Source organism: Chlorocebus sabaeus, chromosome 6, assembly GCF_047675955.1.
Source record: "Chlorocebus sabaeus isolate Y175 chromosome 6, mChlSab1.0.hap1, whole genome shotgun sequence".
Taxonomy (NCBI): domain Eukaryota; kingdom Metazoa; phylum Chordata; class Mammalia; order Primates; family Cercopithecidae; genus Chlorocebus; species Chlorocebus sabaeus.
In genome coordinates, this window is record NC_132909.1 from 13,325,940 (window position 1) to 13,352,801 (window position 26,862).

The window sequence follows — 26,862 nt, forward strand, 5'->3', positions numbered from 1 at the left end:
GTTGGATGTTGTAGACTTGGAAGCTATGGGATGGGGTCTTTTCCCACGTGGATAGAGAAGTACAAAGTGCCCATCTGCAGAGAGAGACAGAGAACTGTGAATTCCAGGTGCAGGAGGAAAGGAACTATAAGGACTTGGGGTGGCGGTGAAGTGTGTGGGTGGGGGAGGCTGCCAGAGAGAGCCGTGTGTACTTCCGCATTTCTTGGTAGTTTGGGAAAATGGCCATAGATTTTTCCCTTCCTAGTAAGAGGTGGAGTCAACTTCCCCATCCCTTGAATATGGCCTGTCATGTGACTTTGGCCAATGAAGTCCGTTCTGTGGCAGAAGTGATGGCATGTCCCTTTTGAGCTTGAGACTTAAGGGGCCTTGCAGTTTCTACTCTTACTCTTGAAATCCTGCCTCTGCCATGTGAACAAGCTTGGGTCACCCTGCTAGAGGATGAGAGACAACATGAAGGAGAGGCCAGTTGTCCCAGCTATGAGGCTATCCTAGTCCACACAGCCCCTGGGCAATCTGCCAACTGACCCCAGATACAGGAGTGAGCCCTACAGAGACTAGAACTATCCAGCAGAGCCCATCCCAAATGGATAACTCATGAAATTCCAAGCTAAATAAATGGCTGTTGTTTCAGACCACTTAGTTTTAGGGAGGTAGTTTGTTACAAAGCAAATGCTGACTGTCACACCTATGGACTGCTGAAAAATTTCATAGGTCCTTATATGAAACTGTTCATTTTAGTTTTTCCTGAGCTACTTCAGTGAGTTTCTTTTGCATGGAGCCCAAGAGGTTTATGAAATATAGGCTGCTTGTTTAGGCAGCTTCTAGGAATTTGATGAGCTGGGCAGATGGGGTGCTGGCAGTTGGCAAAAGGAGAGAAAAGCAGCTCCTGGAGCTCTCCACAGGAGGGGAACATCTCACAGACGAATGACCAGGGAACCAGGAGGGAGGAAGTCACATATGGAGTATCTGCCCAGGAACATCATTCTGTTCCCAAACCTAGGATGTCCTTCACACCCTTCCTGGTATTACCTCTTCAGCTGATAGGAGAGTTGCCCACATTTCAGTTGCATATTCCTGTTCTCTGTCTGTCAGTCCTGCAGTGGAGAGAGAGAGAGAGAGACGAAGGAGAGAGAATGAGAATCATCGACTGAATTATTATCTGCTCCCCAAATTAATATGTACTCCTAACCCTCCAATGTGACTATATTTGGAGATAGATTCTTCAGACACAATAAGGTTAAATGAGATCATGAGAGTGGGGTCCTGATCCAATAAGACTTGTGTCTTTATAAGAAGAGAAAGAGACACCAGGGATGAACATAGAGAAAAGGTCACGTGAGGGCATAGCAAGAAGGTGGCCTTCTGCAAGCCATGGAGAGGGGCACTATGGGACATCAAACTGGCTGCCACCTTGATCTTGGACTTCCAGCCTCCAGAACTGTGAGAAAATAAATGTTTGTTGTTTAAGCCCCCCAATCTGTGACATTTTGTTACAGCAGCTGGAGCAAACTAATACAATCATCATCATCACATGGCTGAGGTTTATTGACGGCTCATCACATTCCAGGCACTGTTCACAGCTCATGACTCTCACCATTTTACTTAATCCTCACTCCTGTCTTTGGAGGGAAGTATAATCACATCCCTGGTTTTCTTTTTCTTTTTCTTTTTCTTTTTTATGGAGACAGTCTGACTCTGTTGCCCACGCTAGAGTGCAGTGGCACTATTTTGGCTCACTGCAACCTCCACTTCCCAGGTTCAAGTGATTCTGTTGGTACCAGGCCCCCGAAAATCTGGCCATAAACTGACCCCAAAACTGGCCATAAACAGTGGCCTGACCCTCCAGATCTTTCTATTCCGGAGGACACCTGGCGAAAAGTAGTTGCCCCAGTGACTGTTCAAGCAGTGCCTTGAGCAACCACTATCAGTTCTATTTCGGCAGGAATCCAGCAAGCTAGAAGAGAAGGTGAGTTAGAGGCTTGGCAGTTCCCTGTTAGAATATACCCCCCAGATCAACAGGGAAATATAGCTACATTTGAGCCTTTTCCTTTTAAATTGCTCAAATAATTTAAATAAGCTATTTATACTGAAAAAGAATGTAGAAATAATCAGCGAGTCAGGCTGCCAGATAGGGGAAAAAAGAAAACTGGTGAGTCTGAAATACGTCCAAAAGGTAAAAAAGAAAAGCATTGGGCTAATCAGTGTCACTCTAAGTTTGATAAAGATGGGAACCAGATTCTGGGAAATGCCATGAGGGGCCCGTCATGGACAGGGATTTTCACAATGCTTTTCCATACAATGTCTGCAATCTATAGGTAACATAACCAGTTAGGTCACGGGTCGATCTATAACTACCAGGCCCAGTGTGTGGTGCTGGGCTGTCTGCCTGTGGATTTCCTTTCTGTCTTTTAGTTTTTACTTCTTTCTTTAGAGGCAGAAATTGGGCATAAGACAATATGAGGGGTGGTCTCCTTGCTTACCAACACCCTGGTTTCCAAGCAGATCCTTCCCCAGTTGAGCCTCAGATGAGACAGCAACTCTGGCTGACATTGGTTGCAGCTGCAAACCAAGAAGTATCTAAGACAGGTCTCAATCAATTTAGAATTTTATTTTGCCATGGTTAAGGATCATGATCCATGACACAGCCTCAGGAATTCCTGAGAACATGTGCCCAAGCGGTTGGGTTATTGTCTGAAGGGGGCCAGCCCCCCCATACCTGTGGGTATTTCTCGTTAGGTGGAACAAGAGTCTGAGAAAAGAAATAAGGCACAGAGACAAAGTATAGAGAAAGAACAGTGGGCCCAGGGGACCAGCACTCAGCATACAGAGGACCCGCACCGGCCCTGGTCTCTGAGTTCCCTCAGTATTTATTGATTACTATTTTCACTGTCTTGGCAAGAGGAATGCTGCAGGAGGACAGGGTGATAGTGGGGAGAAGGTCAGTAGGAAAACATGTGAGCAAAGGAATCTGTATCACAAATAAGTTCCTGGGAAGGTACTGTGCCTGGATGTGCATGTGGGCCAGATTTATGCTTCTGTCCACCCAAACATCTCAGTGTAGTAAAGAGTAGCAGAGCAGCATCGCCACCAGCATATCTCGCCTCCAACCACAGGGCAGTTTTCTCCTGTCTCAGAATGAATGTACAATGAGGTTTTACCCTGAGACATTCTGTTCCCAGGGGCATGCAGGAGATGGAGGCCTTCCTCTTACCTCAACCACAAGAGGCCTTCCTCTTTTACTAATCCTCCTCAGCATAGACCCTTTATGGGTGTCGGACTGGGGGACGGTCAGGTCTTTCCCTTCCCACGAGGCCATATCTCAGGCTGTCTCAGTGGGGATAAACCTTGGACAATACCCAGGCTTTCTTGGGCAGAGGTCCCTGCGGCTTTCCGCAGTGCATTGTGCCCCTGGTTAATCGAGAAAGGAGAATGGCAGTGACTTTTACCAAGCATACTGCCTGTAAACATATTGTTAACAAGGCACATCCTGCACAGCCCTAGACCCCTTAAACCTTGATTTCATACAGCACATGTTTCTGTGAGCACAGGGTTGGGGCTAAAGTTACAGATTAACAGCATCTCAAGGCAAAACAATTTTCTTTTTTTTTTTTTTTTTTTTTTTGAGACGGAGTTTCACTCTTGTTGCCCAGGCTAGAGTGCAATGGCACGATCTCGGCTCACCACAACCTCTGCCTCCCAGGCTCAAGCAATTCTCCTGCCTCAGCCTCCTTAGTAGCTGGAATTATAGGCATGCACCACCACGCCCAGCTAATTTTGTATTTTTAGTAGAGACGAGGTTTCTCCATGTTGGTCAGGCTGGTCTCGAACTCCTGACCTCAGGTGATCCACCCGCCTCGGCCTCCCAAAGTGCTGGGATTACAGGCGTGAGCCACTGCGCCCGGCGGCAAAACAATTTTCTTAGTACAGATCAAAATGGAATTTCTTATGTCTTCCTTTTCTTCATAGACACAGTAACAGTCTGATCTCTCTTTCTTTTATTTACAGAGGAGTGGTCTCCTCCCTTACCAACACCCTGGTTTCCAAGCAGATACTTCCCCAGTTGAGCCTCAGATGAGAGGCAACTCTGACTGACATTTGGTTGCAGCTGCAAACCAAGAAGTATCTAAGACAGGTCTCAAGCAATTTAGAGTTTCATTTTGCCACAGTTAAGGATCATGATGTATAAAACTTAGTTTTATACATAAAGTTTTTTTTTTATACATAAGTTTTATAGAACTTAGTTTTATACATTTTAGGGAGACAGAAATTATAGGCAAAGACATAAATTGATACATGTAAGGTATACACTGGTTTAGCTCAGAAAGGCAGGACATTTTGAGGCCACAGAGTGGGCTGCCAGGTCCTAGGTAGATTTAAAGGTTTTCTAATTGTTGCTTATAACATAATATCTGAAACTTTAATTTATAAAGAAAAGGAACTTACTTCTTACAGTCATGGAGGCTGAGAAATCCAAGGTTAAGGGGCCACATCTCGTGAGAGCCTTCTTACTGGTGTGGACTCTCTGCAGTCTTTAGAGCACAGGGCATCACATGACAAGGGGCCATGCTAGCTCAGGTCTCTCTTCCTCTTCTTTTAAGCTACTAATGCCACACTCATAATAACCTATTAATCCATTAACCCATTAATCCATGAATGGATTAATCCATTCATCAGAGCAGAACCCATGTGACCCAATCGCCCCTGAAGATTTCACCTTTCTATACTGCCACATTGCCTATTATGTTTCAACATGACTTTTGAAGGAGACAAGCATTTAAACCGTAATGATGTGGTTTCTCTATTTGATATGAGAATGATTATTAAAGTTCAGCTCCTCTGCCCTGTTCTCTGTGTCCTCATCTAAAATTTGACACATCGGCTGGGCATGGTGGCTCACGCCTGTAATCCCAGCACTTTGGGAGGCTGAGGCGGGTGGATCATTTGAGGTCAGGAGTTCGAGACCGGCCTGGCCAACATGGTAAAACCCTATCTCTACTAAAAATACAAAAAAAATGACCTGGGCATGGTGGTTTGTGCCTATAATCCCAGCTACTGAGGAGGGTGAGGCATGAGAATTGCTTCAACCCATGAGGTAGTAGTTGCAGTGAGCTGAGATTGCGCCACTGCACTCCAGCCTGGGTGACAGAGTGAGACCCTGCTCCAAAAAATAAATAAAATAAAATTGGACACATCACATTAAGTTAATGACAGAGACAACTTTTCTTTTTCCTTTCCCACCAAAGGAGAGCCATATGGAGTCAATTTTAGAAAATGCAAGCTGAACTATTACCTATTAGGACTTTTTTTGGTAAAAGTATTGGTGGTGTGTGGGAACGCATTATTGATGAGATGTTAGATGCTTGTGTTTCTGGGCTCGCATGATAACCTGTGATGGGGACTCTGTGTTTTTGTCCCTACGATATGCTCTCTGATATTCAACCTTCTCCATCCTCCTCTGTGTCCCAGGAGGCCACCTGTTTTAGTTATTTATTGATGTATGACTAATTACTCCAAAATGTAGTGGCTTAAAACAATAAAATATTTGTTATCTTATAGTCTCTTTGAGTCAAGAATCTGGGCTCAGCTTAGCCATGTCTCTTCCCTCTGATGCAATCAAGCTACTGGATGGGGGCTGCAGTGTCATTCAAAAGCTCAACTTGAGATGAGGGTATGGGGTGATTGTTCTGCTCCCAAGCTCACTCAGATGGCATTGGCTACTGGCAGGTAGGTTTCCCCTCAGAAAGTGATTCAAGACAGAGTGAGAGAGAAGTTGAAAATAGAAGCAACAGCCATTTTGTGACCCGATCTGAGAAGTGACAGCCATCACTTTCTGCTGTACTTCATTCATTAGAAATGAGTCACTAGGTGCAGCCCACAACTCAGGGGGAAGGAATTAGATGAGGGCATGAATATACAGAAACTGGTTCTTGCAGCTTCTCTCTAGTAAAGGAATTGCAGTAGACTTGCATCATACACACATTTAATTCACGAAATTTTAACTATAGAAACAGGTGGAAAGAGAGCTCTAATTTGAGGTGGCAGCTCCATCTATGGCTCAATGATGAAGCTGTATTTTGCAGATTTGTCCTGTTGGGTACTGAGCATCTCTGTATACACTATATACACAGAGCTACTGCTGTACAACATTTTATATATAAAACCACTTTCACTGCATGCATAGGGGATTTAAGAGATATTCAAGGTGAAATTGAGCTAACCACAATGTTCGCCTTCACTCCTAAACCCAAAGAATGCTTTCACTTGATTCAGAGTTCTGGGTTGACAGTTCTTTCCTTTCAGCACTTAAAAAATATGCCACCAAGATGCAGGTCATAAAGACTTTGCTGATGAAACAGGATGTGGTAAAGAAGCCAGCCAAACCCCACCAAAACCAAGATGGCAACAAAAGTGACCTCTGGTCATGCTCATTGCTCATTATGTGCTAATTATAATATATTAGCTTGTGAAAAGATACACCCACAAGCACCATGACAGTTTAGAAATGCCATGGCAACATCTAGCAGTTACCTCATGTGGTCTAAAATGGGGAGGAACCCTCAGTTCCAGGAATTGCCCACCCCTTTCTGGGAAAACTCATGAATAATCCACCCTTTGTTTGGCATATAATCAAGAAGTAACTGTAAATATACTCAGTTGAGCAGCCCATGACATTGCTCTGCCTATAGAGTACCCATTCTTTTATTCCTTTTCTTCCTTTCCTTTCCTTTCTTTTCCTCTCCTCTCCTCTCCTCTCCCTTCTCTTTCTCTTTTCTTTCTTTCTTTCTTTCTTTCTTTCTTTCTTTCTTTCTTTCTTTCTTTCTTTCTTTCTTTCTTTCTTTCTTTCTTTCTTTCTTTCTTGTCTCTTTTTCTCTTTCTTTTTTCTCTTTCTTTCTCTCTCCCTTTCTCTTCCTTCCTTCTTTCTTTCTTTCTCTTTCTTTCTTTCTTGTCTCTTTTTCTCTTTCTTCTCTTTCTTTCTCTCTCCCTTTCTCTTCCTTCTTTCTTTCTTTCTTTTCTTTCTTTCTGTCTTTCTTTCTTTCTTTCTTTCTTTCTTTCTTTCTTTCTTTCTCTCTCTCTCTTTCTTTCTCTTTTCTTTTCTTTTCTTTTCCTTTTTCCTTTCTTCCTCACTTTCTTTGTTCTTTCTTTCTTGAGATAGAGTCTTGTGCTGTGGCCCAGGCTGGATTACAGTGGAACAGTCTTGACTCACTGCAACCTCTGCCTCCTAATTCTCCTGCCTTAGCCTCCCAAGTGGCTGAGATTACAGGCATGCCCCACCATGCTCAGCTAATTTTTGTATTTTTTGTAGAGACGAGGTTTCCCCATGTTACCCAGGCTGCTCTCGAACTCCTGGCCTCAAGAGATCTGTCTGCCTTGGCCTCCCAAAGTGCTGGGATTACAGGTGTGAGCCACTGCACCTGGCCTATACCTTTTCTTTCTTAATAAATTTACTTTCATTAAAAAAAAAAAAAAAGTGCCACTTTTTTCTGGCCACTGTGGTTCCTGATGAGAAATCTGCCATCATCTGAATTGTTGTTTTGGTATAAGTCATGTGTTTAGTTTTCTCTGGATGCTTTCAAGATTTTTCTTTGTGTTTGATTTTCTTTGTGTTTGACAGTTGGATGATGATGTGTCTGGGTGTAAATTTCCTTGGAAAGGATCCGTGACATTGGGTGAAGAGTTGTGCATGCATCTGCATATTCTGAGGAAGGGCCTGAAGCTTCAGTCCAGGATCACACAACTTTCACTGCATTTTCAAGGGAGTCCCGGACTCCGTGATCATTAGCAACCAATGGTTTCTATGAAGTTATTTGAGATGGCTGGAAGGCTTGGGGAGCTTGAGGATAACTGGCAATACATGATTAACTAGTGCATCTGAAAGGGGCTTAAACTTCCCTGAAGTCATTTGGCAACTGGTGTGGTTCAGTCCACTTGACTGGAATTTCCCTGGGTGAGGGGAGCTGAGGAGTTAAAGGTCATAGGGACTGTGGAGGACATTGGTGACTCAGGGAGGCTTTTAGGATGCTTATTCTCTTAATACTCTACTTCTGCCCTTCACTCATATAAACACCCATGGGAAGCAAAAACATGTACTGGCCATGCAGACACAGTTTCCGGAGAAGTCCAAGCTTCTCTTCCAGCCCTGTTGCTGCTCCAGAGATTCTGATGCCTCCACAGAGAGGGTCCAGGGAGGAGATTCTCCCCCATCATGGGAGAGGGGTGTGGGCATGTGGGATTCCCAGGAGCCCAACTTGAGTGCCAATACCCATCAAGAGGCTGGGCTCCATCATTCAAGAACTCTGTGGGTTGGAAGATAATGCTCAGACTTAATATAAGGAGCTACATATTATGGACCAGAGGCAGCTCAGCCAGGGGCTCCTCGGCTAGAGTGGAGTCGGTCTGGTCTCCCTTGCACGTTGGGGTTTTATGGCAAAAACACTGGGCATGTCCAACTGGCTTGTCTGCTTTAAAAATCCAGAATGAGATTACAGATTTTAATCAGAGCATGTTTTTCCAACCAGTCTGGTTCTAAGTCACCCACCATCCCTGACTGGGCTGAGGGAAAGATGAGGTAGGAGATAGCTTGGCAGGACTTATTTCTCAGTCCTGAAGGGACAGAATGAAAAAACTGGCAGGAACCAGCAGATGGCAACAAAAGCAATCCTTAGCTGCCCTCATTGTGCATTAGCACAAGACATTGTCACCAGTGCCATGACAGTTTACAAATGTGTGGCAATCACCCGGAATTTACCACCACTTTCCTAGAAAATTCTAAATGAGCCACCTCTCAATTTGCATTGACCTACCCCTTAATTTGCATGTAATTGAAAGTGGGTATAAGTGGGTATAAATACAGTTGGCAACAGTCCCTACCTTGCCTGCTCTGAGCACATTACCTATGAGTTAGCCCTGCTCTGCAAGGAACAGTACTGTGCAATAAAAGATTGCTGTCTAACACCACCAGCTCACTCTTGAATTCTTTCCTGGGCAAAGGCAAGAACCCTCCTGGGCTAAGCCCCAGTTTTGAGACTTGCCTGTTCTCCATCAGAGAGGGTACCCTTCTAATGAGGATGCATGTGAGGCTTTGCTGAGTGGTAAGTGCACTGCCCTCATCCTCAGGAGACCTGTTGAAGGTGGAGAAGCCCTTCTGTGTGACCCTCAGGGCTTCTCCCAGATGGACTATCCTGAAGGTTCCACGTGGACTTGAGGTCAGTCTATTCAAATTGATACCAGAATCATATTTGGTCTGCACTTGGCCAGACCTTTCTAGGTGGGAAAGAATATAAGAAGTGAAAGCTGTCAACAGCCTGGCTTCCAGAAATGAAAGCCTTCAAATTGGTTCAAAGAGAAAATTGGAAATGCTTCAAAGTACAAACTCTAGGTTTGAATTCTGGCTCAGCCATTTTCCAGCAGTGACATTTGGCAAATTATTGTACCTCTCTGAGCCTCTGTTTCTTCATTTGTAAAATGGAGATTATGATATAGGTTTTTCATGGGTTATGTTACTTTTATTTTATTTTATTTTATTTTATTTTATTTTATTTTATTTTATTTTAGATAGAGTCTTGCTCTGTCGCCCAATCTGGAGTGCATTGGTGTGATCTTGGCTCACTGCAACCTCTGCCTCCTGGGTTCAAGCAATTCTCCTGCCTCAGCCTCCTGAGTAGCTGGGATTACAGGTGCCTGCCACCACACCTGGCTAATTTTTTGTATTTTTAGTAGAGACAGAGTTTCACCATGCTGGCCAGCCTGGTCTTGAACTCCCAACCTCGGGTGATCCACCTGCCTTGGCCTCCCAAAGTGCTAGGATTAAGGCCATGAGCCACTGCACCTGGCCTATCATGGGTTATGTTATTAAAGGAGATCATGTATGTGGCATGCCTAGCAAAGTGCCTGGTACAGAGTAACCACCCACAGGTTAGCTGGTATTCTCATTTATGATTGCTGGTCTTGCAGCTTTTCAGTCCATATCTACAAACAAGGTAGAATGCACCATGGCAGTCCAGGCCTGTCTGCTGGCTCTTTCCCCTGCACTAACCCTGCAGATGCCTCAGAAGCTGGAAGAAGGACTAATGAGGCAACAGAAGGTGGTTGGGTTCTGGATGGGGCTGAAGTCATGGGTGAGAGCATTTCCATTGTAGAAAGACTGGTGCCTTGGATGGGGAGAGATTTGGGGTCTGCCCTTTTCTTCCATTAGTATTACCTGACTACCCCCTACCACCACAGGCTCCCCACCACCACAGGGAGCCTAAAAAACAGCAGTCAGGCTGGGTGCAGTGGCTCACGCCTGTAATCCCAGCACTTTGGGAGGCCTAGGTGGGCAGATCATGAAATCAGGAGTTTGAGACCAACCTGGCCAGCATGGTGAAACCCCATCTCTACTAAAAGTACAAAAATTAGCTGGGCATGGTGGTGGGCACCTGTAGTCCCAGCTACTCAGGGGGCTGAGGTAGGAGAATTTCTTGACCCCACAAGGCAGAGGTTGCAGTGAGCCAAGATCGAGCCATTGCACTCCAGCCTGGGTGACAGAGCAAGACTACGCCTCAAAAAAAAAAAACAACAAAAACAAAACAAAAATGGCAGCCAAAGCCAGGAGAGGCAGTATAGCATTGAGAGTTTCTCCCGCCCTGTTGGAGGGCGAAGGGGTGTGATTAACACAGGTGCAGGGTCTTGTCCTGTCCCTAACTTTGCCTCTTACACTCTTTCCTGTCACTTGCTGAGAGCTAGGGTGTTACAACAGAGGGACACACACACAGGAATAAAAGAGAGTGCAGAGGCAGAAGTGTGGACTGGGACACCCGAAGCTCTGTACTGTAGCTCTTGTCCCCCCAAGTTCAGCAGGAGTACAAGCCAGTGCCAGTGAATGGCCACCAAATACTTGAACAGTGTTTACAACAGTTCTCTTTCCCACTGCTGGATATAATTAATATTCCACTTTTTTTTTTTTTTTTTTTTTTTTGCCCCATCTACGTGTAAACATTCGTATCCCAAGGTGGTTTTAAAATACATTTCCATCATAGTGAAGCTGCCATCTTTTCCTAAGTTTGATAGTCGTTTGAGGATGATGTCCTCTGTCAGTTGCCTATTCATGTACTTTGCAAATTAAAAAAATGTGTTGAATTCCAGCACTTTGGGAGGCTGAGGCAAGAGAGTCGCTTGAGCCCAGGAGTTTGAGACAAACCTGGGCAACATAGTGAGACTTCATTTCTACACAAAGTTTTAAAAATTAGCCCAGCATGGTGGCACGTGCCTGAAGTCCCAGCTACTTGGGAGGCTGTAGCTGGAGGATCACTTGAGCCCAGGAGATCCAGGCTGTAGTGAGCCATGATCACACCACTGCACTCCAGCCTGGGTGACAAAGCAAGACCCTGTATCTAAGAGAAAAAGTGGGTTGTCTCTTTTTTTCCTGTTGCTTTTCAGGAGCTGTGCGTATATTAGGGATTTTGAGCACTTGCCAGTTGGGTTATCCTTGTCAACGCTGTTGTCCTGGGACACCAATGGGGCCATTGACATGACTGACCACTAGGGGGCAGAGCTGCCCTCGGCCAAGTGTGGAAGACTTCTCGGCTCAGAGTTGGGAGGAATGTTCAAGGTATCTGCTTGTGCCTGGGCTTGCTCTGGGTCCTTATATCCTTCCTATATCATCATCATCATCATCTTCTTCTTCTTCTTCTTCTTCTTCCTTCTTCCTTCTTTCTTCCTCCTCTTCCTCCTCCTTGTCTTCTTCTTCCTGTTCCTCTTGCTCTTCCTCCTCCTTCTCCTCCTCCCCTTCCCCTTCCCCTTCCCCTTCCCCTTCCCCTTCCCCTTCTCCTTCTCCTTCTCCTTCTTTGTGAGACGGAACTTTGCTCTTGTCACTCAGGCGCCAGAGTGCAGTGGCGCGATCTTGGTTCGCTGCCACCACTACTTCAAGCAATTCACCTGCCGCAGCCTCACAAGTACCTGGGATTGCAGGCATGCCAGCTAATTTTCGTATTTTTAGTAGAGACAGGGTTTCACCATTTTGGCCAGGCTGGATCTCAAACTCCTGACCTCAGGTGGTCCACCCACCTCGGTCTCCCATAGTGCTGGGATTACAGACATGAGCCACCCTGCCTGGCCCTTTGCTTCTTATCTCTGAGATTTCTTGGTTTACTAAGGGAGCGGCATCAGTGGGGATGGCTATTATCTATGGGTCTCATCAGTAAAATCCCTAAATCCAGGAGCAGTGTAGTGCAGTGGTTAAGAATGCAGGCTTTGGCATTAGATGTGGGTCCAAATTCCAACTCCTCCCCTTATGGGCTGTGTGGCTGGGAGGCTTTCTGAGCCTGTCTTGTTCTTGCCTGATGGCCATGGGGATGGAAACTTGCACTTAATTGGGATTAAACTGCTCAGTGCAGAGTCTCACACATTCATTCACAAAATGTTTATTGAACATCTACCATGTGCCAGGCACTGTGCTAGGCTTTGGGAATTTACAAGAGTGAACAAAACAGGCAGAGGTGCCAGGTACAGTCACTTACACCTGTAGAATCACCTACTTGGGAGGCTAAGGTGGGAGGATTGCTTGAGCCCAGAAGTTTAGGACCAGCCTGGGCAATATAACAAGACCTCATCTCTAAAAAAAAAAAACAAAAAAAAACCAGGTAGAAATCCCTGCCTTCAAGGAGCTGATATTAAAAAGAGCAGACAATCAACAAACACAAATCAGTGGAGAGTGTCACACGGTGATAAGTGTGTTGGAAAGAAACCAGACAGGTGGGACAGGAAGTGCTAGACAGTGCACGGGACAGTCAGAGAAGGCCTCTCTGAAGAGGTGACATCTGAACGGGGTCCTGACTGTGGTGAAGGAGAAAGCCATGTGGCTATCTTGGGAAGAGTGTTTGGGGCAGAAAGTAAAGCAAGTGCAAAGGCCCCGGGGCAGGACTGTGCCTGAGTGTTGATGAACAGTGGAGAGGCCAGTGTGGCTGGAGTGGGGGGAGTAAGGGGGGAAGTGGAAGATAGAGGTGGGGCACGGATGGGGCCAGACCATGGACCTTGCAGGCCAGTGTTGGGACTTAGGCATTTTCCTGAGTGAGACAGAAGCCACAGGAAGCCTCTGAGCAGGCAAGGGACATGAGACAACTTAGGTATTAATAGGAGGGCAGGAACAGGGAGCCCATTGAGGAGGATCCTGCAATGGTCCAGGTGGGAGATGGTGCTGGTGCAGGTGGAGCTGGTGAGAAGTGGTTGGATTCTGGAGAACTTTGAAGGATTTGCTGTTGCATCAGCAAAGCTGGTTTCTTAGTAAATACGAATTTCCTTTTCTTTCCAGTGAGCCTCCCTGAGGCTCCTGAAGATTTTCATTTCCTGTCTCCCACTTGAGTCTTTAGATTGGGCCAGACATGCAGGATGAGTCTTCTGGCTGAGGCTTGAGCCAAAGACTGGAATCCTGTCAGGGCCAGATTGCAGACTCCTTGTGTGGTCCTGGGGGATCACTTGCTCTCCTGGGGCCTCTGTTTCCCCATTTATACAGCAGGAAACCAGGAGGGGAACATGCAGTCCCCTGCCCTCCCACGTTTGCCTACCATGGGGATGATTGGGAGGATCAAAGGGCACGAGTTCTGGGCCAGGCACACGACCAAAAAAGGAGAAGTTAATGAGTCATTGAACAGTTGTAAACTGAAGAGGACTGTGCCAGTCCCTCCCCGGCTGGCCACCGATGCCCCATGGGCATGGCCCTCATCATGGGGACAGAAGGCTGGGCCATCTCCTCTCTGGGCTGAGGTTCTGGGCAGGACACACAAATCAGCTCACCTTGGGGTTCTTACAGTCTGTTCTCTGCAAACCAATGTCCTTCTAGTAGGAAGCACTCCTAAAGGACCCTTGGCCTGGTTCCTGGTTGCTCCCCATGGCTGGGGTGAGCCCTGGATGGGAGCGTTGCTCATAGGTGAGGGTGTGGCTGAGAACTGGGGTTGGGGAGGGCATTTCTCAGAGGTTGTATCAGAGTTCAAGGCTTGGCTGATCCCATTTCCAGCTTCCCAGAACTGGTGTACCTAACAAATGTTCATTGTCCCAGACCCACTCTATTAAACAATCATGTCTTAAAGGGGAAGTTGCAGGGCAGGGAAGCTTTGAGTAGGACCAGACAAATTAATTTATAGCTCCACCCCTGTCATCTGTGTGACCTGAGGTAAGTCACTTGACCTCTTTGATTAATTTCATTATTTGCAAAATTATTGTACTTCCCCTTGGGGCTGCTATGAAAATCAAACAAACCCCATTTTGAGTGCCTGGAGAGTAGTAGGCAGGTGATGATTAACAGAAATGATGAAATGATAAAGAAGGTAGGAATGTAGGATAGTCCCGTAACTGATGATACTCTCTGATACTTGCCGAGCACGGAGGATGGGCCAGGTCCTGCTCCAGGAGCTTGACATAAACAGTTGTCTAGTCCTCTCAGCTCCTCTTCAAGGGGGCACTGTGAATTAATCTGCTTTGCATTGCTATAAAGGAAAACCTAAGGCTGGGTAATTTACAAAGAAAAGAGATTTATTAGGCTCATGGTTCTGCAGACTGTACAAGCATGGCAGCATCTGCTCAGCTCATAGTGAGGCTTCAGGAAGCCTATCATCATGGCAGAAGGTGAAGGGGAAGCTGAGTATCACCTAGTGAAAGAGAGGCAAGAGAGATGCCAGGCGCAATTTCGGCTTGCTACAACTTCTGCCTCCCGGGTTCAAGTGATTCTCCTGCCTCAGCCTCCCGAGTAGCTGGGATTACAGGTGACCACCACTATGCCCAGTGAATTTTTGTATTTTTAGTAGAGATGGGGTTTTGCCATGTTGGCCAGGCTGGTCTTGAACTCCCGACCTCAGGTGATCTACCTGCCTCTGCCTCCCAAAGTGTTGGGATTACAGGCATGAGCCACCGCGCCCAACCAAAATTTTCTTTTTCATTGACGTGTGGTCTCGCTATATTTCCCAGGTTGATTTCAATCTACTGGCCTCAAGTGATCCTCCTGCCTCAGCCTCCCAAAGTGCTGGGATTACAGGAGTGAGCCACCATGCCTGGCCTCTACGGCCTTTCTTTATCTTTAGTGGTGTTGCTATTTTTAAAGAATATATCTCCCCGTTTAAAAATTAAAACTATCTATCATCATCTACTTATTATCTATCTGTCATCTACCTATTAATTTATCTATTATCAGTAAAGACTCATTAATTTATATTTTCTAATGGTTTATAACTTGTTACTGTACTTAATATTTGGGTGCTTAAATTATTCCGAAGTTGACTAGTGGGAGCCCTTTTCATCTCCCCTGGGACATGCTCATTTTTTAAAAGCACTCCATGCCTGGCATAATAAGATATTCGGGGCTCATGTTGTACATATTCTGCTCTTCTCCTGGAATAAGGCATTCCTCTGGAGAGCACTGCTTCCTTTTAACATGGAATAGTATTAGAGACCAAAGATCTAGGACCTAGGTGCTACTTGTGTGTCTTTGCTTTTAGGCTCTTTCAGTGGATAGAACTAGAAAAATACGTGCATGTATACACACAGACATACACATATGCCCACATTTGCACGTGATTATGCATATTTGAGAAATCATGCATTTATACCACCACTCCTAATCCCAGGTTCTTTTTTGCTTTTCCCACTTCATATTTGCATGTCCCTTCTTCCACAGGTAGAATCCTGTCTCCCAACTTTAACACATTTACTCATTTGCTTAATATAATAATTTGATATATCTATATGCATTATAACAATATAATACATTTAACGTAGTCTTACAATTGCATCACCCATACCACTATAAAAAACAGTTCTACTAAAATGAATTCAGGATTTGTTTGCAGTTATCTTCCAACCCTGTTAAAGACTATGGGTATATAGTAAAATATACACAAATTACTAGAGTTAGTCCTTTTATTACTCCCTCCTTCCCTGTTTCCTTCCCTCCCACATTTCCTGCCTGCCTTCCTGCCTGCTTTCCTGCCTGTCTTCCTTCCTTCCCTCCCTCCCTCCCTCCCTTCCTTCCTTCTGTCCTTCCTTCCTTCCTTCCCTTTCAGTATAATTATAATATTCATTTGAAATACAATTAGGTTAATTTGGTTTCGTTTTTCTGCTTAATTTTAATTTTTGAACTTTTAGAATCTTAACATGCTTTCAAAAGTCAAACCTTGTTATAAAGACATTTCAGAGAAGGGTCACTCCCTCCCATATTCCTTCCAGTTTATTTTCCTCCCACCTTTTATGGATAACCAGCTTCATTGCTTCCTGGTTTATCCTTTGTGTGTGCGTGTAAAGATAAATAGATATGTGTATGTTTTATTGTTCCTTCTAACACAACAGATAGCATACTGTATATGTTCTTTTGCAATTTGCTTTTTTCACTTGACAGAATGTCCTGCAAATCATTTCTTTCTTTTTTTTTTTATATTATACTTTAAGTTCTAGGGTACATGTGCACAACGTGCAGGTTTGTTACATATGTATACATGTGCCATGTTGGTGTGCTGCACCCATCAACTCATCAGCACCCATCAACTCGTCATTTACATCAGTTATAACTCCCAATGCCATCTCTCCCACCTCCCCCCTCCCCATAGTAGGCCCCGGTGTGTGATGTTCCGCTTCCCATGTCCAAGTGATCCCATTGTTCAATTCCCACCTATGAGTGAGAACATGCGGTGTTTGGTTTTCTGTTCTTGTGATAGTTCCTGCAAATCATTTCTTATCAGGCCATGGAAATCTTCCTCATTCTTTTGTTACAGCAGCATTCCATTGTGTAGAGGTACCATAATTCATTCAGCTACTCTCCTATGCTTGGGCATGTAGGTGGTTTCCAATATTTTTCAGTGACAAACGGTGTTGTGATGAATAACTTTGTGGACATGTGTTTTCATATTGCCAGAGGTGTTTCTTCAGGTGAACTTCCTAGAAATAGGGTAACTGGTATGAAAAGCAGAGCCATACATAAATTGTTAGATATTTCCCACCCCCACTGCATTGCAATGATACCATTTTGCATTCCTACCAGCATTGTGAATAAGCGTCTGTTTCTCATGTTTTTTGTTGCAAATAGTTGATGCTTGCTGCATGACTCAGAGTTCCCTGGTTAGGAGATGCTCTATTCTCCCCAGTTCCTTCACCTGTGAGGCCATCTTCCTAGGGATGTCTTAGGAGAGACCATCCCCTGTGCCATCACTGGAGGGGACCACGTAAGCAGCTAAGTAGACCTCTCATGACCATGGTTTGAAGAAGATTTAAAAAAAAAAATGATAAAAACAAAGTAACATATATGCTCATTGTAGAAAATACTTGCAAAACAGAAAAATCTCATGTATTTCCAACTCCCAAAGAGGCAATTATTAACACTTAGTTTATTTCCTTTCAGATTTAATTTGTAAAATCTTTAACTTTGCTTTTCTTTTTAACATTTGAAACAATTATAGATTCATGGGAAATTGCAAAGAAATTGTATCATGGAGAGATCCCATGCACCTTTCATCCAGTTTCCACCAATGAGTACATCTTATATAGCTGTAGTTCAATGTCACAATCAGGAATGATACTGGTACAATGTGTGTGTGTAGTTGTGTGTGTAGTTCCAATTGATCACATGATCATGTAAACGCCACTGCAATCAAGTTACAAAACGATTTTATTGCCACAAAGTTCTCCCTGGTGCCACCTTTTCATAGTCACACCCATTTCCCTCTTTTCCCCCATACTTAACCCCTGTCAACCACCAATTTGTTTTCCATCTCTATAATTTTGTCATTTCAAGGATGTTATATAAATGGAATTGTACAGTATGTGACCTTTTGAGAGTGACTTCAATATTTTACTCATGCATAATGCCCTTGAAATCCATTCAAATACAGTTGACACTTGCACAATGTGGGGGTTAGGGGTGCTGAACTCCATCCAGTTGAAAATAATTTTTGACTGCCCCAAAATTTAATTACTAATAGCCTATTGTTGAATGGAAGCCATATTTTGTAGGTTCTATGTATTATATACTGTATTCTTACAATAAAGTAAGTTAGAAAAAATGTATTGAAATCATAAGAAAGTGAAAATATATTTACTATTCTTTAGGTGGAAGTGGATCATTATAAAGGTCTTCATCCCCGTTGTTTTCACACAGAGAAGGAGGAAGAGAAGGGGTTAGTTTTGCTGTCTCAGGGGTGGTAGAGACAGAAGAAAATCTGCTTATAACCCGCACAGTTAAAGCCCATGTTGTTCAAGGTCAACTGTAGTTACATATCAATAGTTTGTTCCTTTTTATTACTGAGCACTTTTCCATGTACTATAGTTTGTTTAATCATTCAGTTATTGAAAGACAACTTGGTTGTTTTTGTTTTTTTGGGTATTACAATAAAGCTACTATAAACATTCACCTATAGGATTTTATGTGGACCTTTTTTTTTTTTTTTTTTTTTTGAGACAAGTCTTGCTCTATTGCCGAGGCTGGAGTGCAGTGGCGCCATCTCGGCTCACTGCAGCCTCCGCCTCCCGAGTTCACGCCAGTCTCCTGCCTCAGCCTCCGGAGTAGCTGGGACTACAGGTGCCCGCCACCACGCTCGGCTAATTTTTTGTATTTTTTTTTTTTTTTTTTAGTAGAGACGGGGTTTCACCATGTTAGCCAGGATGGTCTCGATCTCCTGACCTCATGATCTGCCCACCTCGACCTCCCAAAGTGCTGGGATTACAGGCATGAGCCACGGCGCCCTGCTTTTTTTTTTTTGAGACAGAGTCTCACTCAGTCGCCCAAGCTGGAATGCAGTGGTGCGATCTCTACTCACTGCAACCTCTGCCTTCCGGGTTCAAGCGATTCACCTGCCTCAGCCTCCTGAGTAACTGGGATTACAGGCACATGCCACCATGCCTGGCTAATTTTTTGTATTTTTAGTAGAGACGGGGTTTTGTCATGTTGGCCAGGCTGGTCTTGAACTCCTGACCTCAAGTGATCCACTGCCTCGGCCTCCCAAAGTGCTGGGATTTCAGGCGTGAGCCACCGTGCCTGCCTTGAGTTTCTATTTCTTTGGGATAGTGCTCAGGGGTGCAATTGCTGAATCATATGCTAAGTGTTTGTTTAGTGTTTTAAAGAAGCTGCCAAACTATGTTCCCGAGTGGCTGTACCATGTTACATCTCCATCAGCAAGGTGTGGGAGATACAGTGTCTCTGCATCCTTGGCAGTGTTTCATATCGTCCCTATGATTGTTTTCAAGTTTAGTCGTTCTAATAGGTATGTAGCTAATATTTTATCGTGGTCTTACTTTGCTTTTCCCTAATGGCTAATGATGTTGATTAAATATCTTTTTCTGTGCCTATTTGCCATTTGTGTTATGTTTTTCAATGAAATCACTCTTTGATGATGAGAAGATTGTGTGCAAAGGAAAATAACTGAATAAAACAATTTTGTAAAAAAAGAATAAAGTAGGAGGTAGCACTCTCCCAGATTCAAATCTTATTATATAACTACAGTAATCATGACTATGTGGTACCGTGAAGAGAGATTTCACTGAAAAATATAGATTGTTGTTGTTGTTTGGTTTTGTTTTTACTGTTGAGTTTTGAGAGTTATTTGCATATTATAGATAGTTGTCCTTTATTAGATTTATGATTTACAAATATTTTCTTTTTATTCTAGTCTGTAGCTTATATTTTCACATTTAATTTTTTTTCTTAAGTTTTTTTTTTTTTATTTCCACAGGTTTTTGGGGAACAGGTAGTATAATTTCTTCAGTGGTGATTTGTGAGATTTTGGTGGACTCATCACCGGAGCAGTATATACCGAGCCCACTTTGTAGTATTTTATCCCTCACCCCCTTTCCACCTTTCCCCTCCACCAAGTCCCCAAAGTCCACTGTATTATTCTTATGCCTTTGCACCCTTATAGCTTAGCTCCCACATATCAGTGAGAACATACGATGTTTGGTTTTCCATTCCTGAGTTATTTCACTTAGAATAATAGTCTTCAATCCCATCCAGGTTGCTGCGAATGCCATTAATTCATTTTTTTGATGGCTCAGTAGTATTTCATCATATATATATACGATGATGGGTATTTGGGTTGGTTCCACATTTTTGCAATTGGGAATTGTGCTGCTATAAACATGAGTGTGTAAGTGTCTTCTTTGTATAATGACTTCCTTTCCTCTTAGTAGATACCCAGTAGTGGGATTGCTGGATCAAGTGGTGGTTCTCATGTGAAACTACTGAGGCCTGGAGAATTTCCTTTCAGGAGTTTTAAAATTTAAAAACGAGTTTCTTTAATAGTTGTAGGGTTATTCAAATTCTCTATTTCATATTGGGTTAGTGGTGGTAGTTTTTGCTTTCTTGAGGAATTGGTTCATTTTATGTAAATTGTCAAATTTACGTGTGTAGAGCTGTTTGTCACAATCCCTTGTTATCATTTTGTTGTCAGCAAGGCTTGTAATGATATCCACTGTTTCTTTCCTGACATTAGTGATTGATTGATTTTCTGATAAATTGGTGACAAGTAATTTCATTATTTTATTTGTCAATAATGCTAGAGGTTCATCACTTTTGATTGTAAGAACCATCTTTTTTAGGGGGAGGGGATCTTACTCTGTTACCCAGGCTGGAGTGCAGTGGTGCAATCCCTGTTCACTGCAGCCTCAGCTTCCCAGGCTCAAGTGATCCTCCCACCTCGGCCTCCCAACTAGCTGGGACAACAGGTGTGAGCCACCGTGACTGGCCAGAACCAACTTTTTGTCTCATTGGTTTTCTCTATTCAATTTTATTGATTTTTGCCATTTATTATTTTATTTCTTCTGTTTTATTTGGCTTTCTTTTGCTTTTTTTCTATTATCTTGAGTTGGGAGCTTAAATGATCAATTTGATACTTTCCCTCTTGTCTACTATAAGCATTTTTGTGCTATGAATTTCTCTCTGAGCACTGCTTTAGTTCCATCCTACAAAATTTGATGTGCTGTGTTTTCTTTTTCATTCAGTTCAATGTATTTTTGTTTTCCCCCAAAACTTTCTCTTTGACCTATGACTTCGTTAAAAGTGTGGTGTTCAGCTTCCAAGTATCTGGAGATGTTGCTCTTATCTTCCTGTTAGTTATTTCTAGTTGTATTCCACTATGGTCAGATAACACACTGTATGGTTTCAATTCTTTTAAGTTTGTTGAGGTTTGTTTTCTAGCCCAGGACATGGCTTATTTTAGTATATGTTCTGTGAATGTTTGGAAAGAATGTGTATTTCGCTGTTGTTGGGTGAAATGTGCTGTCAATGTCAGTTAGATTTTGATTGCTGGTAGTGTTGAGTTCTTCTATCCTTGCTGATTTTTTTTTTCTAGTTGTTCTATCAATAGTTAAGAGTAGTGGTGAAGTCCCAAACCATAATTGTCAATTTATGCGTTTCTCATTTCAGTTCTGTCCATTTTTCCATCACATATTCTGCAGTTCCGTTGTTTGGTGTGTATACATTTGGGATTTCCACGTCTTCTTGGTGGAGCGACTCTTCTATCATTATGTTCCTTTCTGTCCCTGTTAATTATCTTTGCTCTGCTCTTTATCTGATGCTAATATAACCACTCTTGCTTTCCTTTTATTAATATTGACATAGTATATCTTTTTTTAATCCTTTCAACCTATGTGTATGATTATATTTGAAGTAATTTTGTTGTAGCTATCATTTAACTGGCTCATTTAAAAAATACAGTCTGTAAATATAAATCTTTTAATTGGTATATTTAGACTATTAAATTTAATGTAATTGTTGTTATGTTAGGGCTTAGGTCTGCCAATTCTTTTTTTGTTTTTTTTGTCTTATGTTTGGTTTTTGCTTTTTTGTTTTTCTGTTTTCTTTTTCCTGCCTACTTATGGATCACATCAACATTTTTTTAGAATCTCATTTGATTTATCTGTAATGTTTTCGAAAGTGTCGCTTTGTATAGACGTTTTAGCAGTGGCTCTACGTATTACATATAGAATTTATCACAGCCTACTGGTTTTGACATTTTACTAGTTCAAACGAAATATAGAAGCCTTACCTCAGGGCTTCTATATATACATTTATATACATATATACATATTTTATATGTATACATATAAATGTACATCTCTTTCATTCTCTGGTTATAGAATCCTGGGTTGACGGTTCTTTATCACTTGTAAAATGTTGTGCTTCTTCCTTCTGGCTTTCGCAGTTTCTGATGAGAAATCTATTTTCATTAAAATTGTTTTCTTCCTATGGGTAAGGTATCATTTATGTTTCACTGCTTTCAAGATTTTAAATTTATCTTTAGCTTTCAAAAGTTTGATTATGATATGTCCTGGCATAGATTCATTTGGGTTTATTTTGCTTGAGTGTATTTTTATTTTTATTTTTTACTTTTTTATTGCTGCCTAACAACATTATCACAAATGTGGAGGCTTAAAATAATATTTGTTTTACTATTATTATTTTTTAATATGTCAACTATTTTCAATCATAAAGGCATATCACAAAATCAGTTATTACATCAAACATGTATTTGCCATCTATACTCTGCCCTGGAGATGAAAGCCCAAATGTGATTTTTCACCGAGACGTTTATTTTTTTTGTGTGTGTGTGTTATTTTTTCTTGTTCATCTTTAATGAAGGCTAGGCATAAACTGAATTGTCTTTCATGCGGTTGATTTTCATTTTTCATTTTTCATTTTTGTTTTTTGTGAGACAGAGTCTCAATCTATTGCCCAGGCTGGAGTGCGGTGGCATGATCTCGGCTCACTGCAGTCTGCCTCTGGGGTTCGAGCGACTCTCCTGCCTCAGCCTCCCCTGTAGCTGGGATTACAGGCATGTGCCACTGTGCCTGGCTAATTTTTATATTTTTTGGTAGAGATGGGATTTCACCATTTGGCCAGCTGGGTCTCCAACTCCTGACCTCAGAAGATCCGCCCACCTCTGACTCTCAATGTGCTGGGATTACAGGCATAAGCCATTGCGTCTTGCCATAATTATCATTTTTCTTTAATGCTCATGGTGTATGCTGCCCAGTGAGTTGTACCAACTACATCATTGTAACATCTGAATCAACTGTGGCCTATGTTGTTTGATCAAGATTGATAGATTGCTTTATTTATTTATTCTTCTTTTACAACCATAGCCTACAGATAAACAACCAATATGACAGAGATTAAACTTGATTATGCTACATGTCATATTACATGAATCACTCTGTGTCTACAAGGGCAAATTGATTGGATAAAATTCATTAAGGTGTAATGCCAAATAATCGCTTTATTAGGACAGAATACAATACTCATGTCTAACTTCCTTTTTTTTTTTTTCTTTTTTTTTGAGATGGAGTCTTGCTCTGTTGCTCAGGCTGGAGTGCAGTGGTGTGATCTTGGCTCACTGCAACCTCCGTCTCCCGGGTTCAAGCAATTCTCCGGCCTCAGCCTCCTGAGTAGCTAGGATTACAGGCATGTGCCACCACGCTCAGCTAATTTTTGCATTTTTAGTAGAGATAAGATTTCACCATATTGGCCAGGCTGGTCTTGAACTCCTGACCTTGTGATCCACCTGCCTTGACCTCCCAAAGTGCTGGGATTACAGGCATGAGCCACCATGCCTGGCTTTTTTTTTTTTTTTTTTTTTTTTTTGAGACAGAGTCTCCCTCTGTTGCCTAGGCTAGAGTGCAGTGGTGCCATCTCAGCTCACTGCAACCTCCATCCCAGGCTCAAGTGATTTTCGTGCTTCAGGCTTCCAAGGAGCTGAAATTACAGACGTGCACACCCTGCCCAGCTAATTTTTGTATTTTTAGTAGAGACTGGGTTTGGCCATGTCAGCCAGACTGGTCTCAAACTGCTGGCCTCAAGCAATGCACCTGTCTTGCCCTTCCAAAATGATGAGATTACAGGTGTAAGCCACTGTGCCTGGCCAGGTCTTACTTCTAAATTGGTTAAAATGACTCATTTATGGTATGTGAGCATACTATAAATGGGAAAATCATGCTTCTGCAGTTTTGGGTTTAATCGAACACTAAATTAACTGCTTAGGAGTTGGTCTTTGTCAACTCAATTATTATATTTTGTCCTGTCTTTTTTTTCTACAGTTTGTTTACTAAAATTATACCAGACTAATCATTCAATTATAATTTAGTGAGAGTTTACCTTGAGAAGATGTATTTCTTGAGATTCCATTTTTTATTGGATCTTATTTTGATATGCACTGCTACAAAACAAGAAAGTGCTGTTGCTATACTGATAACAGAGATTTATTTGGTCCCTCAAATTGATCAACTGAGGGATTTAGGCCTGTAACCATGTCTAGACAAAATGCGAATGTGGGTATTTGATAATTTTTTCTTACTATCAGTATGCATTTGGAAAGTGTCCGGCATTACTTCGAGTTAAATTTTTATAGAACTAATTATTAAGGTTTTAAGACCTCTTTGCATAGATGCTGTTTTATTTTTTAGAATAAATTTATTCCTGCACCTGTTTTCCAGAAAGACAGTGGTAGAATCATTCTAATAATAAGATGGAGTGGAATGAAGGAGACACTAATAGAAAATGAAAGTCCATGAAATGGAAATACATGTCTTCGTTTCAGTGGGTGTAATTTATTATTGACACACAGGACTTTTAGGACAAGTGAACGATGAAAGAAGAGAAATTATGGAAATGACTGAAAGAAAGCGGTAAGTACTCCCCCAACCCTTCCATGAGTGTCTGTGCCTCTCTGTATGATTTCTCTGAGTACAAGAACATGCAAGCCCCAACTGAGAGCAGGCCAAAAATGTCAGAGAAATTAACATCCTGGGAGTGACCATTAACTAACACCAAGAAGGAACTGGTAGATATAGTCCCCAGAACTTAGGGGAACAACTCAGAGGTGTTTTTTGTTTGTTTGTTTGTTTGTTTGTTTTGAGATGGAGTTTTGCTCTTGTTGCCCAGGCTGGAGTGCAATGGCACAATCTTAACTCACCACAACCTCTGCCTCTTGGGTTCAAGCGATTCTCCTGCCTCAGCCTCCTGATTAGCTGGGATTACAGGCATGTGCCACCACACCCAGCTAATTTTATGTTTTTAGTAGAGAGGGGGTTTCTCCATGTTGGTCAGGCTGGTCTTGAACTCCTGACCTCAGGTGATCTGCTCGCCTTGGCCTCCCAAAGTGTTGGGATTACAGGCATGAGCCACTGCGCCCGGCCCTCAGAGGTGTGTTTTATACCGGTTTTCAGAGGTGAGCTCCAGTTTTCTATAGAGCTAATTTCTCTATATGGCTTCCTTCTTTTCCCTTACTTACTTTCCCACACCTTTACCAATGCTTTCTTCAAAATAACTGTAATCCTATCACTCTGGGAGGCCGAGGCGGGCAGATCATGAGGTCAGCAGATCGAGACCATCCTGGCTAACACAGTGAAACCCCATCTCTACTAAAAATACAAAATATTAGCCAGGCATGGTGGCGTGTGCCTGTAGACCCAGCTACTTGGGAGGACGAGGCAGGAGAATCGCTTGAACCCAGGAGGTAGGGGTTATAATGAGCCAATATCAGGCCACTGCACTCCAGCCTGGGCAACAGAGAGAGACTCCATCTCCAAAATAGTAAATAAAGAAAGAAAGAAAGAAACTAATTGCACTTACATTCTAGTTCAGAGTCTGATTCTGGGTGAACTAAGACAGTGAATAACATTTACTATTTCAGTTTCTGTACCCCAGATGACCAAGTGTGCTCAACTGGGTTCTCTTACCAGGCCAAATGATGTGAGTTGGCTGGGGTTTATCTGTAGGCTTTGGGAAAGAACCCACATCTAAGCTCATTCAGACGGTGGCAGAATCCTGGTTTTTTTTTTTTTTTTTTGAGACAGAGTCTTACTCTGTCACCCAGGCTGGAGAGCAGTGGGGTAATCTCGGCTCACTGCAAGCTCCGGCACATGCCACTGTGCCCGGCTAATTTTTTGTATTTTTAATAGAGACAGGGTTTCACCATGTTAGCCAGGATGGTCTCGATCTCCTGACCTCGTGATCCACCCGCCTCGGCCTCCCAAAGTGCTGGGATTACAGGCATGAGCCACTGCGCCTGGCCAGAATCCAGGTTCTTACACTTGTAGGACTGAGGTCTATTTCCTTGCCGGCTGTCAGCTGCGGGTACTCTAAGCTCTTGCAGGCCACTCTACCCTCTTCACACATTGACCTGTGCATCTTCAAAGACAGCAAGGATACATTGAATCCTCCTTGTGTTCTGGTTCTCTGACTTTCTCATCTGCTCTGGTTTTAAAAGACTCACTGGATCAGGTCAGGCCCACCCAGATAATCTCTGTATTTTAAGATCAGCTGACTTGGGCTTTCATTACAAAATCCCTTCAGAGCGATACCTAGATTAGCATTTGATTGAACAACCTGGAACAGAAATCTGGAAGGACTATGTTTAGATTCTGATTACCACATTGGCACTGGGGTTTACTCAGTTTCTTGATTCTAGATTTATGTCTTTTGCCAGATTTGGGAAATCAGCCATTATACCCACTTCCTCTTTTCCTTCTAGGTCTCCGATGACATGAATGTTGGCTCTTTTGTTAAAGTCCCACAAGTCCCAAAGTTCTGTTCTTCATTTCTTATCAGTCTATTTTCTTTCTGTTGTTCAGATTTGGTAATTTTTATCTGCACTGATTTTTCTTTCTGTCGTCTCCATTCTGCAGCTGGGCTCAAACATTAAGTTTTTAAAAAATTTATGTTATTGTGCTTTTCCATTCTAAAATTTGCATCTGGTTCTTTCTCCTATCTTCTATTTCTTTGCTGAAACTTTCTGGTTTTTCACTTATTTCAAGTGTTTATAATCGTTCATTGAAGCATTTTTATGATGGCTGCTTTAAGATTCTTTTAAAACAATTCTAACATCAGCGTAGTGAATTCTTATAATTTTATAGAAACTCAGT

The 26,862-nt window shown here is 42.7% G+C and overlaps 1 protein-coding gene across 6 annotated transcripts in view; it reads left to right on the forward strand.

The window, feature by feature from the left end:
• Positions 1-26,862, forward strand: part of CEACAM20 (CEA cell adhesion molecule 20) — an 82,416-nt gene that overhangs the window by 7,365 nt on the left and 48,189 nt on the right. For 2 of the 6 annotated variants that reach the window (XM_037991796.2, XM_073016304.1), the window contains exon 2: positions 24,433-24,624. The exons of 1 other annotated variant lie outside the window; for it this stretch is intronic. The gene's annotated coding sequence lies outside the window, so the exon portion shown is untranslated. Of the gene's footprint in view, positions 1-11,415; positions 11,588-24,432; positions 24,625-26,862 lie in introns of all 6 variants that reach the window. 3 more of the 6 variants (XM_037991795.2, XM_037991798.2, XM_037991797.2) reach the window with 3 other exon arrangements.